Raw genomic sequence first — 19,713 nt, forward strand, 5'->3', positions numbered from 1 at the left:
GCACCCAACAGCCCAAAGTGATCAAGGCCCATGCTGAGCTGAAGTAGGAGAGAGAGTCTGAAAATGAAAGGGGAACAGGATTTGGTATAGGAACTGGTATAACGCCTTCAGGTGTCCCATCATATGTTCTGCTTGGAGCAGAATATCTGTGAGGGCCAGTAGTGAGGCTGAAGCTGATGGGGACAGCTGTCTGCACTTATTACCCACGCTTCACTTCTTAAATAGGTTCTGGTGCAGCGGCAGAGCCAAGAAGCAGAGCAGTTGTTGAGGCCTGAAGTGCTTCCTCGGAGGCACCATGGCATAGAGGTCCAGAGACTTGAGGGTGGCTCTAGAATCTCTCAGGCCATGGAGTTTTGCATCCGTCTACTCCCAAAAGATGGAAGCTCCCTCAAATGGAAGCTCCTGATGGGACTGTTGAACCTCCAGTGGTAGGGCCAAGGACTGAAGCCAAGAGCATTTTTGCACGACTACCGCTGATGCCATAGTTCTGGCATCCTCTGCGTCAAGGCTATAGCCTTCCCTTTCTCCACCAGAGTGGAGAATTCTTGTCTGGCCTCCTGAGGCAGTGAGTCCTTAAATTTTGAAATGGACGTTAAAGTCATACCTCCCTAACAACACCTGTTGGTTGGAAATGTGGACCTATAAACCACCAGTAGAATAAACCTTTCTACCAAAAAGATCTAGTTTATTTGAATTCTTCACCTTGGCAGTTGCACCTTGCCATATATGCCATCATGTGCCAACAATGCCCCTTTGCCATGTACATTGGTCAAACTGGACTGTCACTACGCAAAAGAATAAATGGACACAAATCAGACATAAAAAATGGTAACATCCATAAGCCAGTCAGAGAGCACTTCACTCTCCCAGGACACTCTGTAGCTGACTCAAAAGTTGCCATACTTCTACAAAAAAACTTCAAAAAACAGACTTCAAAGAGAAACTGCAGAGTTGGAACTCATATGCAAACTTGACACAATTAAACTGGGTCTAAATAGGGACTTGGAATGGTTCTCTCATTACAAGAAGTAATTGTCACTGTTCACACATTCTCACCTCCTAATCAATGGTTGTGAATAGGCCTCAACTACTCTAATTGAATGGACTTTGCTTATACCTATCATCCCCCTTGTTGTTCCTTACCCTTAGATGTGTGTGTATATATGCACATACACACACACCCCCTATCTGATTTCTATTTCTTGCATCCGACAAAGTGGGTTATAGCCCACAAAAGCTTACGCCTGCAGAAATTAAATTTGTTAGTCTTTAAAGTGCTACAGGACTCTAGCTGTTTTTACTTTTTCTTTGCCCTCCTTGAAATGGGGTTTGACTGCACCCATAACGACCTCGTTGAGAGGTAGGTCCATCTTCGAGGGGCCACTGCAGCCAAGATGTCAACCACGCTGTGGGAGGCTTCTTTAAGTACCTCCACTTCCAGCCTTAGCTTTGAGGCTACTCTCTTCAATTGCTCCTGGTGAGTTCTGAAGTTGTCCTGAAGCATTGAGCTACCTATCACTAACACTGCTTTGTCTGGGAGGAAGGAGGAGGAAGAAGCTGCACCATTCCTCCTCTCCTTCTGCACCAACTGGATCCCATAGCTCATGGTTCTGAATACTGATACCGGACTTGGTACCAGAATCCAGGTCAGATGCCGGTCAGTGTGACAGAGGAAAGCCCTCTTCCCTGACACCACAGAGTAGGAACGGTTGGAAGGTGAGCCCTGCATTGGGGGAAAACCCCACAGATTCCAAAATGGCCATTGTATTTGCATAGGCCACTGTCCCCTGGGCCAGGCGCTCGGAGGGACACCTGCACAAGGATCCACCAGAACATAGGACTGACTGGATGGATAATGGTACTGGCCCCAGCTGGGTGCACAACTCCATCTTCGATGACGAGTCTGCCTGAGGGGAACATGGAGGAGTGGCACCCATCAATTCCATCAGATGGTGCCAAGGGTCCTGGGAATGATGTTGGAGCGGGAACGACTTAGCTGACATCAGCAGGGTCGGTTTTCCTCTGGATGGTATCGGAAGACCTGGTACCAAATAGGAGCTCAGGGCAACATGCTCCCTTCTGCTCATCTTCACCACCGGTGCCAGCTCTTGCACTGCCAGCACCAGCGGTACTGAGAGTGCCAGTAAGTCCCTGGCTGCAACAATTGCCTCTTAGGTGGATGGCACCATGATCCCCTGGGTGTCACAATGTCCCCCCCAGTGCCAGCAGCTGTTCTTGCACCAGACCCAAAGGTACCTGAGAGTAGGGCTGGAGGCAACAGTTCAACCAGCAGAGTGGGGACAGGGGAGTGGCCAAAACTGGACTCAATACTCCAAACGTGGCCTCACCAGTTCCGAAAAGAAGGGAATAATCACTTCCCTCGATCTGCTAGCAATGCTTCTACTAATGAAGCCCAATATTCTGTTAGCCTTCTTGGCAATAAGGACACACTGTTGACTCATATCCAGCTTCTGATCCGCTGCAACTCCCAGGTCCTTTTCTGCACAACTGCTACCTAGCCAGTCGGTCCAATCTGTACGAATGCATGGGATTCTTCCATCCTAACTGCAGGATTCTGCACCTGTCCTTGTTGAACCTCATCAGATTTCTTTTGGCCCCAATCCTCCTATTTGTCTATGTCACTATGTATTCTATCCCTACTGTCCAACCTATCACTCCCCGCAGCTTAGTGTCATCTGCAAACTTGCTGAGGGTGCAATCTACTCCATCTTCCAGATCATTAATGAAGATATTGAACAAAACTGGCCCCAGGACTGACCCCTAGGTCACTCCGCTTGTTACCAACTAGACATCAAGCCATTGATCACTACCCGTTGAGCCCAATGATCTACCCTAGCTTTCTATCCACCTTATAGTCCAGTTCTGGGTCTTCATCCAGTTCCTTCTTCTCCATTGTCTCATGAGGAGGTTCTCCTTCCTCTGTGCAAGGTGAGAGGTGTCGCGAGTCCCGTCTGGAGTGTACTGATTTAGGATGACAGATGTATGGGTCCCAAAGAGCCCAGTAGGGCTAACGGAAAAAGTCAAATAGTTGGGGTAATCCTAAAGGCAAGGGGTACCAATGATCAGGTGGAGCATAATCTGCTCTTTGAGATCCCAATGGAGCCCATGAGATTCTGGACACCCTCCTATCCAGATTTAGTTGGTGTCTTGGTGGGGGACATGACATTCTTTCAAACAAAAGTCTGAGTCCTCAGATGAAAAGGTGGGATTGTGTTCCATGGGGGGGTGCCAATACGATCGGATGCTTAGCAGTATCTCTGTTAGTAGAAGGTACTGGTGAGTTAGTCTCTGTATACACCAACGGTGCTGTTGGTTTAGTGAGACCTTGACTGGTAGAAGATCTGAGGGAAGGACTTCCCCCTGTTGTGCCACTCCTGAATGGACAGTCAAAATGTTTCTAGAAATGGTAAGGCCTGAAAGGATGGGAGACTCAGGATCCTACAGGACAAGGAAGGACTTATTGAATGGTGTGTTTGTCCCTCATTGAGGGGGGAAACAAGGGCTCCTCTCCATCTGCACCACTGGAGTCAACTTAGCAAGAGCTCTTGGTGCTGAGGTCTCCTTAGTTGAACATTTTGGTACAGTCAGTGCTGGATGCACTGGATTTTTTTCCTTCAATGGTGCCTTGGACAGTATCAGTGTAGCTGATGATGTTGGTTATGGAACAGACATGATTTTCTGAGCAAGGGTTTTGGTGCCACGCTCCGGAAGAGCTGCTGTGGTACCATGATGCGAAGTCTCCAATTACTTTTAAAAGGAGTTTCCCTACTTAGAAGAGTGTAGAGATGGAGATTTATCCCTCTTCTTACAAGAGTTGTGTTTCTGCTGAGAGGAGGTGGAGGACTTACTTCCACCTCTCTCCATAGCAATATCAGAGGCAATTGAGCCTGGCGGAGCACTCCCATGACTCCTCTGCCCAAAGCACAGAGGCAATCTCCTGGACCCAGAACAGACCAAGGCTTCATTACTCAGTCCATGAGGAAAATCCATAGTTGGTATGCACATGCCTCGCAGGACCCTGGAGGAATGGACTAGACTGGAAAACTGAGCATTTGGAGGGAATGTGGGCATCTCCAAAACAGCAGAAGCACCAGATGCGGTCATCATTGACCAAGAAGGATTGTGAGCAAAAAATGCTGTTTTTAAAGCCTGGGATCCTTGCACTTTTCTGATGATTCCTAACATTCTGTTAGCTTTTTTGACTGCTGCAGCACATTGAGCAGATGTTTTCAGAGAATTACCTATAAAGATTCCAAGATCTCTTTCTTGAGTGGAACAGCTAATTTAGAATCCACCATTCTGTATGTATAGTTGAAATTATGTTTTGCAATGTGCATTACACTTTGCACTTAACACTAAATTTCATGTACCATTTTGTTGCCCCATCACCCAGTTTAGTGAAATCCTTTGCAACTCTTCGCAAACAGCATAGGACTTCACTCTATCTTGAGTAATTTTTTATCATCTGTAAATTTTGCTACCTCTCATTTATGAATATGTTGATTAGTACAGGGACCCAGTACAAAAACTTTGGGGGGGACCACATTATTGTGAAAACTGATAATTTATTCGTACCCTTTGTTTCCTATCTTTTAATCAGTTACTGATCCATGAGAGGCCCATTCCTTCTTATCCCCTGACTACTTAAGTTTGCTTAAGAGCTTTTGATGAGGGACTCAGCCAAAGGCTTTTTTGAAAGGCCAAGCAGACTATAATCAACTGGATCACCCTTGTCCACACGCTTGCTGATACCCTTAATGAATTCTAATAAATTGGTGAGGCATGATTTCCCTTTATAAAAGCAGCATTGACCATTCCCCAACATATTATGGTTAAGATTTTGTCACGGTTATTTTTAGTAAAAGCCAGGGAGAGGTCATGGGCAACAAACAAAAATTCACAAAAGCTGTGATCTCTTCCTGACTTGTACTAAAAATAACTACTATGACAAAATGGAGCTGACAGGGGTGGGGGTGGAATGAGAGCAGCAGGGCAGGAACCCACTCCCCCCCCTCACTGCCTGCAGAGGCTGGGAGCTAGGGGCCAGGGCTGGGAGCTCTGGTCTGTGGACTCCCCACCACCCTGTGGGGCCTGGGAGCACCCCTGGGAGTTGCAGGGGCCACAGGCAGTGGCAGGGAGCTCCAGGAGTCACCAATTGCTGTCTGCAGCTCAGAGCCCCAGGTCCCCACTCCCTCCCCCATCCCCCCACGGGAACCGGAAGTCGCCAGGCCCTCCAGCCGCTGACAACTCTTGTCTCGCCCTGCCCCTCCTCCCAGCTGAAGCAGAAAACGTCACAGAGGTAACAGGAAGTCACGGATTCCGTGACGTCAGTGACCTAATCTTATCCTTAACCATGGTTATCTATGGAGGACTGAAAGGCTGTGAAATCATTAGCATAAGATGGGGGAGGAGGCATGATGGCATCATCTGGAGAGAGAGGAGGATTTGGAGGAAGGTGGTATTTCTTATTCCAAAGATGGCTTTTGCTCCCCTGTAAAATCCTGCTATGTGGCAGGAGGCAAGGATGCCAGGTTTTGCTTCTGACATGCCCTCTTATAAGATGGGACTTGTAAAACTGGTCACAATAAGGGGACCAGGCTTAAGGGAAGTGAGCAGGGCCCCCAAGTTGTCCTTGCCAGGATTGCTGGTTGTATCCCCTGCTAGGAGTTTCCTTGTCAAGGTGTACCTCAAATGAGGAGTTCAAAGACATGGTCTTGTACAGACACCTCAGAATTGGATGATATATCACTGGAGGGACAAATGGTGTTGGTACTGGTGGTCGAGTCGGTACTGGGGCCTGTAAGGGGTCTTGTAGTTGCATCAGGAGTAGAGGCTGATTTGAAAGACACTTGAAGATGTACAAATGGTGTTGGTACTGGTGGTCGAGTCGGTACTGGGGCCTGTAAGGGGTCTTGTAGTTGCATCAGGAGTAGAGGCTGATTTGAAAGACACTTGAAGATGTTGGGTCAGTACAAGTTGAAAATGTGTCTCTGTATCCTCAAAGGGTTTATAAGGGGCTGGAGGCCTTGACGGTACCAGAGGACGAGACCCCGATGAAGATGGAAGCAAACTCTGGGAGGTGAGACAATACTGATGGGGAAGGTCTCCTGTTACCCCGCAACAGCAGTGACTGAGGCTTCTCCTGTATCCGAAGGTCCTCATGGGTTAGAAGACAGATGGTGCCAGGGACTATAGAAAATATTAGGAGTCAGAATATTCGGTGGTTCTGGAGATGGGACCGTAGTGAGATTGAAGTGTCCTTCACATCTGATTACTGAAGGTAGTAACTATGTCAATTTTTGTATGACTCTGGAGTCTTTGTGTCTCAGGGGCAGAGTCCAGTGTCAATGCAGATACAACTTTAAATGGCTTACCAGATGGTTTTGTGTTATGTGGCATCTTCTTCTTACCCAGTGCTGTGGCCTCAGTACCAGAGGAGATGAAAACCTAAGCCCTACCCATAAGGGGACATGAGGTCTCCTGAGACACAGACTGAAGAGGTAACCTTCCTTTTCTAGTCTCCTGTTTTAGAGAAGGGTGTCTTTCTTCTTTGAGGGTCTAGATGGCTCTGAAGGGCCCTCAGGGTCTTTGCTTACCATTAAAATAGAGATGGTCATCAGAGCTCTCTCTGGATTCAATGTAGAGCGGGTGACTCAAATCCTACAGTCTCAGCGAGAGCTCCATTAACAGGAATTTGAACATGATCTCCCTCAATTTCTTAAATCTGCTTTTAAAACCTGAGAAGAGCTTACATTTAGAGGGGATGTGAAATTCCCTGTGGCAGCTTGTATGTCCATCCCACTGGGGGAGACATCCTGTGGCAGGTCTGACAGGGTTTCAATCCCAGGGTCTTGGACATAACTGCACTCAAAGCGGAAGATCAAAGCCCGAGAAAAAAACCCAAATCAGGCAAAAAAAGAAAAAGGACACTCCTCTCCCCCCAGCAAAAGTACAAACTGTGCTAAAACAAAAATAATGAAAACAAACAGTAAGAAAATAAAGAAAAAGTTTAAGTGAGAGGTGTAGCAAGCTGCGTGGCTAGCTAATGGACACTGGGATGCTCCATCTCAAGCCAAGCAGCTGAGATGAACTAGAGTAGTGATAAGTCTGCATGTCCCTATATACTCTTGTAGTGGAACACAAGGAAATGTAGGATGCAGGAATGGATCTGCAGACACTGATGCTCATATTAGTTCTGCTGAGACAGTAAGTATGGGAAAACACCCAACTATGTTTTTCTGCTTCTCCTCATGGGTATAGATGCTATGAGGAATATGAGTGAGAAAGAGTAAAAAAGTAGGTAGACAGTAGGAATCTTCTACTGGTTGGTACTGCTGCTTTTTAATGGATTCTGGTGTGGGAAATTTGTTTTGGGTTGTTTTTAAATAAACTTTTTATAAAAGGAATGTATAAACCAAAAGGGCCATATTTCAGGGCAGTCCTTTCTATAGACTCCTGTCAAAGAACTAATGGTATGATTTCCTTATTGGACACACGAGATATTTGAGCACTGTGATCTGTAGCCTACAAAGGATCCCCATTCCACATAATATCTATTTCAGAGTGCTGGTCCGCCTCTCTAAAACCCTTAATTGGCTAGGATCAACTACCTCAAAGCACTGCCTCTCCCCTAGAGCGCAGATATGATGCACTTGTCAGCATGTAGAACTCAGTTTGTTGAGACAAAAGCATAGATCTACAACTTCAGTAAGGGTGGCCTGGAAAACAGAGTCCTACCATGACCACAATTGAAACCTAAAGCACCTGAATTTGACACCTAGAGACCAGAGAGATTGGTGCAATACAGATACATACACATTCCCTTACAGTTATGCACATTTTAGTGTGATAATTGCAAATGATCAAAATCCTTGTTTTGCTATTGCATGTGTTAAACCACGGCTATTTTGGTGCCATTAGAAACACTTAAAACAAATAAAATTAGATTAACTTACCCATATTATATGTTTGTCTCCAAATTTAAACCCAGGTATTCAAAAACAAGAGTGGCATTGTGACACATCTCTCAGAACAGGTATTTCTGTAAAAGTCAAATAAAGCTACGTTTTATAAAAAAGTACTTTTCAAATTCATACACAATCACATTTCTGTAGGTTTAGTTCTTCAGGGTGGTTGAGATCAGTTATCTATGAAAACAGATTATTCCCTTAAACAAAACAAATCTCAAATATTCAAGTTTTCCATTTTAAATTCTGTAATGCTTTACTTCAATTTTTATATAATGTATAATTCAGCAATTTACATCTGGGAATTTACAATCCTTTCATATTGAGTATTAAAAATCTAAATACCAGATTTTGAAAAATATTAACTAATGGGAATTGTTGCTTTGATCTTATACCATTTTAATCCTTTAATAATTATCTGTTTTACTGTGAAGTGCCTTTGATTCTTTTGATGATACGTGCTATGTAACGTGTGTTACTAAAAAGACCTTTCACCAGAAAAGGGGTCCTTTTAAAAATTATGTTTACATTACAAAATATTCAGTTTTACAACTACAATATTTTTTGATGGATGGAGAGTGGGAATTCATGTCTTGCTGCGATAAAAATCTGGGGAGCAGCACAACCTCCACTGGCCTTCCCTATGGAAGTACAGCATTTACACAGCATATAGAGATAATTGAAATAGACTGCAAAGATTTTTCACTTAACACTTCATAAGATGAGATATTCTCCTTGATTCCTATATGCAAAAATATACATCCAGAAGAGGAGCATGGTTATTTAATGGTCAGGAGAAGTGCTTTTCAGTGACTGTTTCTGAATTAACAAGAGGAATTAGTTCCTAGGGATTAAAGTTCTATGATTTTCAGTGAGGTGAGATCTTCGTGCAAATGGAATGAAAGAAAACTTTTATTCTGCTTTTATGGCTGTTCTGTGTAAATTAAAAAATCCATTATTAATTCTTCAACCACAGTAAGTCAATACACATCAGAATGACTTTTCAATATGCAGCAGAAGAGAAGCACAAAGGTTCATGGAACCAGCTCAGTAGAACACAGTGATTCAATATGAAAGGTTGTAAAAGCTGAACTCTACAGGTGTAGCCAGTGCAACTTAAAATAAACTCTCTGACCCTGCCAACAGCATGTGGATATTTTGCCATTGTTTTGTTATTTCAGATATAATGCAAATAGTGATATTAACAAACAGTAAGAGGAAAGGAAGGTCAGGGCTACAGAAAAAAGAAATCACAGTTACACCATTCTGGTGTACACCAATCTTGATGTTCCTTTAAATTACATATTATATACCTATGTACACACACCTGTTTATACACAAAATGTTTTATTAATTTAAGGTTGCTACTGCATCTCACCAACACAGACCACACAAAACAAGGAAATCAGCAGTTAAGTCATTCAACATCTCTACTCCCCACCCTCTTCTGTGTCAACTGTGCCAATTTTTAAAAAGGCTAAATGGGATGACACAGGTAATTATAGGCCTGCCAGCCTGACAAAATAATGGAGCGACTGCTACGGGACTCTAGTAACGAACTAAAGGAGAGTAATGTAATTAATGCAAATTAACATTAATTTATAGAAAATAGATCTGGTATCTTTTTTGGATGAGATTACAAATCTAATTGATAGAGGTAATAGTGTTAAAATAATATACCTAGACTTCTGCAAGGCAACAATGATTTGATACTGCAAAAAATGTTGATTAAAAACTGAAAAGATATTAAAGTAACATGGCACACATTAAACTGATGACTAATTGATAGGTCTCAAAATGTAAGTGGAAACAAGGAGTTATCAAGTGGGTGTGTGTCCAGTGGGTTCCTGCTTATCAATGACCTGGAAGAAAACAAAATCACAACTGATAGTTTGCAGATGATACAAAAATGGGCAGTGGTAAACAATGAAGAGGACAGGTCACTGATTCAGAGCAATCTGGTTCACTTAGCAAAATGGGCACAAGCAAACAATGTGTGTTATCATATGGTTAAATGTGAATGTATACATGTAAGAACAAAGAACGTCTGATCGGAGAACAGGGCCGACCCATCGAAGGGGAGGTTTTGAATAGATTCCTGCACCTCCGGGGACAGGCCAGAGGATTGCAGCCACGAGCACCTCCTCATGGAAATGGCAGAGGCTATGGCCCTATCCGCCGAGTCAGCAGCGTCACTGGACATTTGAAGCGCTGCCCTAGCCTGAGGGAGTCCCACAAATTAAAATTATATCTCCCTAGGAGGGCCTGATGGTTGGCAATCCTGAACTGCAGGGCTGCCATGGAATAAATTTTTCTCCCAAGCAAATCCAGCTTTTTGTTGTCTTTGTTCTTGGGAATGGAACCAGGCTGACCTTGCCTGTTCCGCTGGTTGGCTGCGTCTACCACCAGGGTTCCCCGGGCTGGGTGAGTGAACAAATATTCAAACCCTTCGGCCAGGACATAATACTTCTTCTCAGCCACCTTCGATGTAGGGGCGACCGAGGTAGGGGTTTGCCACAGGGCCTTAATTTTGAAGACCCTATTGTGGACTGGTAGGTCCACTCTTGCTGGGGCAGCCGCCGCCAGCACATTGAAGAGGATATCTTCGGCCTCCACTAACTCCTTGACCTCCAGCCCCAAGTTAGAAGCCGCACTCTTGAGCAGCTCCTGGTGCGCCCTGAAATCCTCCAGTGGCGCCATGTGGTCCAGGGAGACTGCCTCGTCTGGGGAGGAGGAAGAGGACTGCTGAGACACGCCCTGCGGGTGCTCCCCCACCTGCCGAAAGGATGCACCCATAGAGGGTCCCTCCATGGGGTCCAATTCCTCGTCCAAGGAGTGGTGTGTACGGGCCTTCTCCTGTACCAGGGACACGGACTGAACCCCCGCTGACAGGGTGGATTGGGGCCCCGTCCCATCTGGATGCCCCATGTGGCCTAATAAGGCCATTGTTGTGGCCATTGTCCCTGGGGCCAAACTGAGGCTTACTGCACCACCTGCTGTGACACCGTGTGGGGGCGGTGGCTGTCCTGACGACTGTCCACCCAGTGGGATCCCGAAACACTAGACCAGCAGTGCCATGCCTGTCCTCGGTCCCGGGTGCCGTGCTGGGGACCGTCCTCTCGACGCCTCCGACGTGGAGGATGACGAGAACCGCCTCCATCGCCGCGAGCAGTGCCAACGAACGGAGGAGCGCTCCGAAGAGCTCATGGTACTGGAGCGCCATCTCGGCACTGAGGACTTGCGGCGCCACTTGCCCCTTGGTGATCGAGACTGGCACCGCTCTGAACTCCGCGGTGCCAAGCCAGACTCCGGCGACCGGGTTCCGCGTTGGGGACTGCGCAGTGCAGGGTCCTCGTATGGCGACCAGGCTCCATGCCACCTCGGTGCGGGTGAACACCTCAATGCAGAGTCCTCTGACGGTGACTGGGTTCTGCGCCGCCTCAGAGCGGGAGAACTCCTCGGCGCTGGGGATCTGGAGCAGGAGCTGTCCGAGCACCGCCTGGCAGACCTCGACTGGTGCTGCCTCTTGGCCCGCGCTGCCTCCCGGGGACTGATGTCAGCACCGAGAGGGAGACTCCACATCCTGAGTTGAAGCAGGCTGGCTTGACGATGCCAACATGGAGCGACTGCTGGGGGAGCGTCCTCGCTCTACCTCCGGTGGTCGTCTGGTGGGAGATCTTTCTCCTCATACCGGGGATCTCCACCGCCCATTGGGGAGACCCAACGCTGGCTTGCCCAAGAACACCGGCTCCTTCTCCCTCGGCAGTGGGGTGGGAAGCGGAGGTGGCGTAGGCAAGGCCAACAAGACTCTTGCCGCCTGAAAAGCCTCCGGTGTTGACAGCGTCGGCAGGGGCACTCTCCCACTTCCAGGAGTCAAGGGAGGCTCCCTGCTTGGAGATGCAGCAACCAGAGAAGACGCGACGGGCCATGGCCGGTGCATCTCCCCACTTGACCCTACCCATACCTACAGCGCAGGGGAGTGTCCGTGCTCTGCGCGCTGTCTCTTCTTCTTCGGCACCGGAGATGTTGCTCGGTGCCGAGTTGAGGCTGGTGCTGGCGGTGCACTCTGCACCAAGGTGATGCTCGGTGCCCAGGTGGAGCGGGACGGCTCGGACGCCGGGCGGAGCGCTGCCTCCATGAGCAGGACTTCTAACCAGATCTCTCCGTGCTTCTGAGTCTGCACTTTAAAAGCCCTGCAGATCTTACATTTATCTTTCCTGTGCTCTTCCCCCAGGCACTTAAGGCATCGATTGTGGGGGTCGCTGAGCGGGAAAGCCTTCCCGCAGGAGACACATGGCTTAAATCCAGGCGACCGGGGCATGGCCCGGTGCTCTAAGTCCTTCAGGGACTTCTTATCTAACTACACTTAACACTACTTAACAACTACTTAAAACTAACTAAAGTACTTTCAATAACAAAGAGTTCAAAGAAGGGGAATTGTACTTGCTGAGAGCAAGGCTAGTTCCAGCAACTGTCACAGGCAGAAAGAAGGAACTGAGGAGGCATAGGGCCGGCAGTGGCTCATATATTGCGTCATTTACGCGGGACTCCAGGGTACACCAGAGCCAGCCCTACAGGGTCTGCTAAGGGGAAAAAAGTTCCAGGAACCGTGCATGGTGGCATGCACTCACCTATAGTGGAATGGACATGAGCAATCACTCTAAGTTTTTTTATGGTGTTTATTTCAATGGGAATCATCAGCGATGAAACAAAACCTTGGACATTTCACTGTTTAGTGTTAATTAATGTTCACAAAAACAAGGGTTTGGCTTGTTTATCCTAACCAAAAGAAGGTTGAGGGGAGATATGATTGCTCTCTATAAATAAATCAGAGGGATAAATATCAGGGAGGGAGAGGAATTATTTAAGTGCAGCGCCAATGTGGACACAAGAACTAACGGATATAAACTAGCCATCAGGAAGTTTAGATTTTAAATGAGATGCAGATTTCTAACCATCAGAGGAATATAGTTCTGGAATAGCCTTCCAAGGGAGGGGAGCAGTGGGGGCAAAAAACCTAGCTAGCTTCAAAACTGAGCTTGATAAATTTATGGAGGGGATGGTATGATGGGATAGCCTAGTTTGGCAATTGACTGATCTTTGACTACTGGTGGTAGATATGTCAATGACCTGTGAAGGGATGATAGATGAGATGGGTTCTGAGTTATTACAGAGAATTCTTTCTTGGGTGTCTGGCTGTAAGTCTTGCCCAGATGCTCAGGGTTTAACTGATCGCCATATTTGGGGTCTGAAAGGAATTTGCCCACAGGGCAGATTGGCAAAGACTCTGGGAGGTTTTTGCCTTTCTCTGTAGCATGGGGCACCGCTCACTTGCTGGTGGATTCTCTGTACCTTAAAGTCTTTAAACCATGATTTGAGGACTTTAATAACTCAGTCATAGGTCAGGGGTCAATTACAGGAGTGGGTGGGTGAAGTTCTGTGGCCTGCGTTGTGCAGGAGGTCAGACTAGATGATCATATTGGTCCCTTCTGACCTTAGAATCAATGAATCTGACACCTAACCCCTTGTTGTGCCACAGGCACACCTCCTCTATAGAAAAAATCCCAATAAAATCTTGCTCTTTCCTGAACAATACATCAACCTGGCCAAAGGGAATGCTAGGCTAAAATGAAATACTCCATTCTGTTCAATTACGCTCATATTATTTGGGAAAAGTGTTGAAGAACTCAGAAAAATATAATAAATCTTACTACTTGAATGTAAGTTGTAAGAATTTTGGAGAATTCTTTTAGTACTGTGGAATTATATGTATGAACTGGATTGTGATTAATTTGATTTAAAGCAACTTAAATTTGATAAATGTAAGACCAATAAAAATGTTTCCATTTTTAAAAAAAATTCCAATGATAAACATTTTTAAGCAAATCAACTTTTCCCCATGCCGAATTTGAACCCAAACATTGTAGCACTAAGAACTTGAAAGTGAAATTGACTATAAACAAAAGTGAAAGTAAATTAATAAATGTATCTTACCCCCAAGGTAGGGAAATGCTAGTAAACCAAGAACATAAAATAGTGACAAATAAACTGGATTTTTAGAATTCTTCACTTTCCATAATCTATAGCAAATAAATTTATCACAGGTAAATAAAATGTGTTTGTTTACAAAATATAATTCAGGTGACAGTATCCTATTATATTGTTCTTCAATACCATCATGAGAAGCACAAATTCTGAAAACAAAGAAAAAGCTGTATACAGATCATTCCTTCTCACATATTCTTGTTACTTTTTTCACACACCAAAAATAACGGCCAGTCCCAGCATCAATGTTCAGTACGTACGCAAGCCAGTTTTGATTAATAAGCATCTGCTAGACAAGACACAAATGAATATTGTTATCTTCAATTGTAATCTCTTTGGGACAGAGAATAGGTTTTTCTATAGTTTAGTAAACAGTTGCATTAATAAAAAATAATTTTAATTAGGCAACAGTCTGCATTTGTTACATTTCATTGGTTTCAGTTCTATCTGTAATGATATTACAACTACATGCAAAAGACACATTTGGGTTCTTCAATTACAAAGTTCAACCGTAATCCTTTTTATCATATGCCAAAACATTAGTCATCCGTATTCTCTGAAGTCAAAAAACACACATTAATAAAATGCAATCAGAACAGATCTGTGAAACAAAGTTCTAAACTGTATTTGTAGAGTGTCATCCCAAACCATATGTCATAGTTTCCCAAATTATATCACACACCTCAGCAGTGGATATGGCTGTACAAAGCATCTTCTGCTACAGCTCTCTAGGTGCCTCCCACCCACCCCTCTCTCTATGTCCTGCTGAGTAAGGACACAGTTTACAAGGCAGCCCTCACTGTATGCGTCTTCCTGAAAAAGCACATACTTTGAATCCTACAACTCAAAGAGCAATTATTCCACTTTCAAGACTTCATCACAGCCTCCTCCTCCTCTTGAAATTGTCAAAATGCTGGGAATTCCAACCCTAGTTTCTGAAACAGCAGTGCACTGAATGCACTCTACTAGTCAACTGTCCATATCTCTCAGGCATTTATCACTGCAATACACAGAAGCCAGCTATCAATCCTGCAAATCAATCTGTCCAAAACAATTTCTAATTTGTACACCATCTATTTTCTTCCTAACACATCGCCGAGGAAATGAAATGCAAAGCCTTCCTTTCTATTTAACCAAAACCTTAAAATACTACAACGCTGTTCACGGACTTCTTAAAGAGGAGAAAAAATTAACAGATTTTGAGTTTATTTATATTGCAACCATAGAAATTCAAATAGCTGTAAAGGTTTTTGATCCCCCCATCCTATGCAGGACCTTCTCACTGAATAAGCTAATTAATGCCTCTCAGACTGAGCACCAAATCTAGAGTAGGAGACACCATTACTATGAATTGTCCACATTGTTGCTGCAGACAGGGTGTCTGAGGTGGTGATGGGAGGGTGTATGATTGCTATAAATAAATTGTGATAATATGAATATCACACCCTTGCGCAGATAGGAACAGAAAATAACCTGATAGAAAGGGAAATATTGGATCAGTATTCACCTCCCTATTTTGTATAAAATGTTAAGTATTTGCAAAGGACAGAAGTGTCAATATTAGCAACAGCCACACTCATGAGGATAGGATGCTAATGAGCAAATTGATTTACCCCAGTCATGCTCTAAGCACTTGTCAATGAGGAAACCCAGTCACCACCCCTCTCCTTCCACCTGTCCCAGGACAGACAGTGAAAGGGATTTATCTGTTTTGGAGGGGCCCAGTCCCAACCAAATACATTTATAACATGGCGTTGGGGGATCATGACTCATCTATCACATGGAATGGGACTGGAGGGGAGATACTGGCTGCAGGAGGGTCCCCAGACCTGACAAGGTCCAAGGGGGGGCATGAGAATCCCAAGGCTTACTGTTCCAGGGGGGTTCACCATCTCACCTTCCTCAGGATGTGGTACTGGGTTTCTTCAAGGGCATTCCCAAGATCTAACTTATCCTGGGGGAATGGGAGAGCAAGAAGCTGGGAGGGGAGTCAGGACACTCCCCAGTGTGATCCAGTCTCAAATACCTAGTATTGTGATATGTGTCACAGAGAGATGAGATTTAAGTCTTTACCGGGGCAAGGCTGTGATTTCACCTGTCCCCTGTGTGTTCTACAGATAGGAGGTCCTGAGGGCGGCAGGTGCCAGTGGGAGAAATGGGCAGGTGTCCTGGGGGAGACAGTGATGGTGAAGGCCTTGGGCATCACAGGTAGATAGAGTAGAGGAGGATTCCTGGGGTCTCATCTGAACTGTGTGTGAGAAAGAGAAAGATACACAGGCAGTGATAGGGTGGGGCAGAAGATTGCAAAGTCTCAGCTGTCACCAGTTGGAAGTGACAGGGATAGATGGGAAGTTCTGGATATGACCTGACCTTGGGATGAGGGAGGATGAGTAACAGGAATGGGGGTACCTCAGATATGGGTCTCATCTGTTGCATATACAAGATTATGGATACAGTTCTGGGTCTCACCTGTCCCAGAGTGAGAGGGTGTCCCAAGGTGTCACCAGTCCTGGAGGGTGTTTCAGAGATATCCCAGGGTATTTGTGACAGGGATGTAGAGAAGATGTCCGAGAGTCTCAGCTGTCCCAAGGGTGTGTGGCAGGAGGTCTTAGGAATGTGGATGAGGGGGGTGGTCCTGGGTATCACCTGTTTTGGGAGCGCAGGAGTGAGTGACAGGGATGGGAATAGTCCCAGGGTCTCACCTGTTCTGAGGACATGTGAGAGGCAGGTCTCAAAAAGGAGGAACAGTTCAGGGTCACACCTGTCCTGAGTGTGTGCAGCTGCAGGAGTGGAGAGATGTCTCAGGAACATCCCCACGTAGGGGAGTGTTTGTGACAGGGATGAGTAAGGGAGAGTGTCCCGGGGTCTCACCTATCCTGGGAGGAACAAGTGATAGAAATAGAAGGCAAATCTGATCTCACCGATCCCTGGAGAGGGAGTTTGCAATAGGGATGAGGGGGTGTCCCAGGCACTCATCTGTTGGGAGGGCTGGGGACAAGTACAGGAATGTGAGGGTGTCAGGGATGGGATATGGGGGGGTCCTAAGGGTGTGTGGTGAGGAAGTCTCAGGAATGGAGAGGGCATGGGGTATCCCAGGGATGCCTGGTGAGGGGTCTAGGGGGTGAAGAGACAGGAGGGATCCCAGGGGTAGAGGATGAGGGCAATGGGGGGGAAGAGAGGGGGTTCCAGGGGTGGGTAGCAAGTCCCAGGAGGGGTTGCCAAGGGGTCTTGGAGATGGGAGGTCGCTGGGGGGCTGGCGTGGGATGGAGGGGTGGGGAGCATCCCAGGGACGGGGAGGGTGGGGCCCGGGAGGAGCAACAGGGAGTCATGAGTGGGTGGAGAGGGATCTTAGGGATGGGAGCAGCAGGAAGGGTCCCAAGGATGGGTGAGGAGGGGTCTCGGGGATGGGGGAACAGGAAGCGTTCTGGGGTGATGACGCGGGGGGATGGGCAAGCAGGGGGATTCCAGGCGTAGGCAGTGAGTCCAGGGGCTGCGTGGGGATGGGTCTAGGGGACGGGGAGGGCAAAGACGGGGTTCGCAGGGGCTGCACAGCAGGTGGTCTGGGGGCTCTCAGGGCGGCGTGGGAGTGTCAGAGACGGGGAGGGGCCTCGGGCGGTGGGGGAGGGTTCCAAGCACGGGAGGGGGCTCTGGGAGGGGGTCTCGGGGCGGTGGGGGAGGGTTTCAGGGATGGGCCCGAGTGCCTGGGGGGGCTGGGGAAGGGAGCCCGAGGGCCTCGCCTGGCCCGGCCCAGGGGGCGGCTGGCGAAGTCTCCGGGACGGGGGCGGCCCTAGGTCTCACCTGCCCGGGCGAGTCTCACCTGGGCGCTGCTCCCGCAGGCCGCGGCCTGCTGCCGTGGGTCCCTCCCGCCCGCAGCAGGCAGAGGGGCGGGGGCTCCCCTCAGCGCTCCCAGCCCGCCGCCGTCGCGCGGCCCTAGCCCCCCGCCCACCGCTGCGCAGCAGCCGCAGCCGCGCGGCTGAGATTGAGAACGAGGCCGAGGGGCCGAGCCCGGCCACAGACGCGAGCAGTCGGGACTGGAGCTCAGTGCTCACCGCAGTGACAGGCGGTTCAGCCAATCGCCAGCCCCGTCACGGGAGTTCACCAACCAGCGCTGCGTAGGAGCGGGAACATGCAGATTAGAGCTCAGTGCGCAGGAGCCGCAGCGCAGCGCAACTCGACCCGTCCGTCTCCTCTCCTCTCCGCTCCGGGGCTGTGGCCGGGAGCCAGCCGGGGATGGTGCGCGGGGCTCTAGGCTCTGCAGGCAGCGGCGGCCGGAGGCAGTGTCCGGGCCGGGGATGCGGGCAGGGATTAGTGCGGGGGCGGGCGTAGAGCAGGTCCTCGCCGTACGCTGACCAGCTGACGCCAGCAGGACAAACCGATTAGGCGGAAGGTTGATTGTGACTGCACATCTTTAGAGTCGCGGTACTTTATGCTTGTGCCCGCGTGCGAGGTTGACGTGCACAGCATTGGGTGCAGCCGTAGGGTGTAGCTACCAGTGAATGGTCTGCGGTTCACGTACTCCCACCTTGCACAGCGTGTGGCTGGTGTGGGGCAGGAATAGGCAGAATGTCCTTTACAGAAAAAACTCTCTGTACCTGCATTTCTGCTTACTGCCAGTCTAGGAAGAAAGAATCTGGCTTTAGTGTTGCTCCGCTCCCACCCTGCTTGGGTGTATGGCTTGGTTCTTTGGACCACTTTTTTTAAACGGCACGTGTTTAGTGCCAGCACAATGCGACTCCGCTGCTGCTACTGTGACACAAAAGATTTCCTTTCTGCTTGCAGTGCAGGGCTCACAAACAGCTAGTACACAGGCTGTGCCAGCACTTCTTTGAAACAACGATGTTGTTCTCCATATCATCTTTTTCATTTACAAAATACAAAGTCTAGGTGTTATGATTGCAAAGAACACCTAAAAATGTGATTTGAGTGCAAGGAAAGTAGAGATGAGTCTTCAGAGAGCCTGAGACAATCGCTCTAAAGGGTATGAACTTGTCCCATTCATCTCACTGAGGGTTAACTCAGATGCCAATGATGTTAATTTAAATGTCAACATTAACTACTTTATTTATCACTTCATAGACGGGATCACAGATCTGCACAATTTACTGTCAGTGCTGTCTCATTTTGGGGCTCCAACTGAGCATTAGTTGGGAGATGCCACCACTTTTTTCTTCAGGCAAGAAGAGCCAAGTCCAAAAAGACCAGCGGAGCCCAAAGGCATATTCAAGCCCCACCAAAAGACAGCCAAATTCAAGGAGCCAAGGGAATCAAAACAGCACCCCACATTTTTTAAACCCCACCCAGTTTACTATGAGCAGTATCTCATTTTAGAGATTCACATGGGCAGAGTTCATTTTGTAGGTGGAGTTTGCAGTATTACCTTCCCCCTCTTACCTCTCCAATCTGACATGATGCCAATATATTCTGATGTCCCCCCTTTAGGCTGTAGGCATAAGATGCACAACAAGGCAAGACAAACCCGCAGCATCTAGCCATCTATGACCTCCCTCTTGCAACACCAATAGGCTTAACTTAAAGTATATGAGGAATTCCATTGTAATCAATGGGACTATTCCTGCGTTTAAAATTAAGCACGTGTCTTCAGGATCAGGGCCTCTATATGCAATGTATTAATAACTTTGAATCTATTTTGCTTTCCTGTCTTTCTAGATGATATTGTTTG

General features: G+C 47.3%; 1 protein-coding gene across 10 annotated transcripts in view; it reads right to left on the reverse strand.

Annotated features, from left to right (window-relative positions):
• RALGPS1 (Ral GEF with PH domain and SH3 binding motif 1) overlaps window positions 1-19,713 on the reverse strand; it is a 322,505-nt gene that overhangs the window by 286,664 nt on the left and 16,128 nt on the right. For 8 of the 10 annotated variants that reach the window (XM_067541645.1, XM_067541643.1, XM_067541646.1 and 5 more), the window contains exons 1-3: window positions 17,832-18,023; window positions 16,503-16,679; window positions 7,977-8,062 (exon numbers count right to left, since the gene is read on the reverse strand). The gene's annotated coding sequence lies outside the window, so the exon portion shown is untranslated. Of the gene's footprint in view, window positions 1-7,976; window positions 8,063-16,502; window positions 16,680-17,831; window positions 18,024-19,713 lie in introns of those variants that run through there. The other 2 variants (XM_067541639.1, XM_067541641.1) reach the window with 2 other exon arrangements.

The sequence above is a fragment of the Emydura macquarii genome, unplaced genomic scaffold, assembly GCF_026122565.2.
Source record: "Emydura macquarii macquarii isolate MOO-44397 ecotype Brisbane River unplaced genomic scaffold, CSIRO-AGI_Emac_v2 contig_691, whole genome shotgun sequence".
Classification (NCBI taxonomy): Eukaryota; Metazoa; Chordata; order Testudines; family Chelidae; genus Emydura; species Emydura macquarii.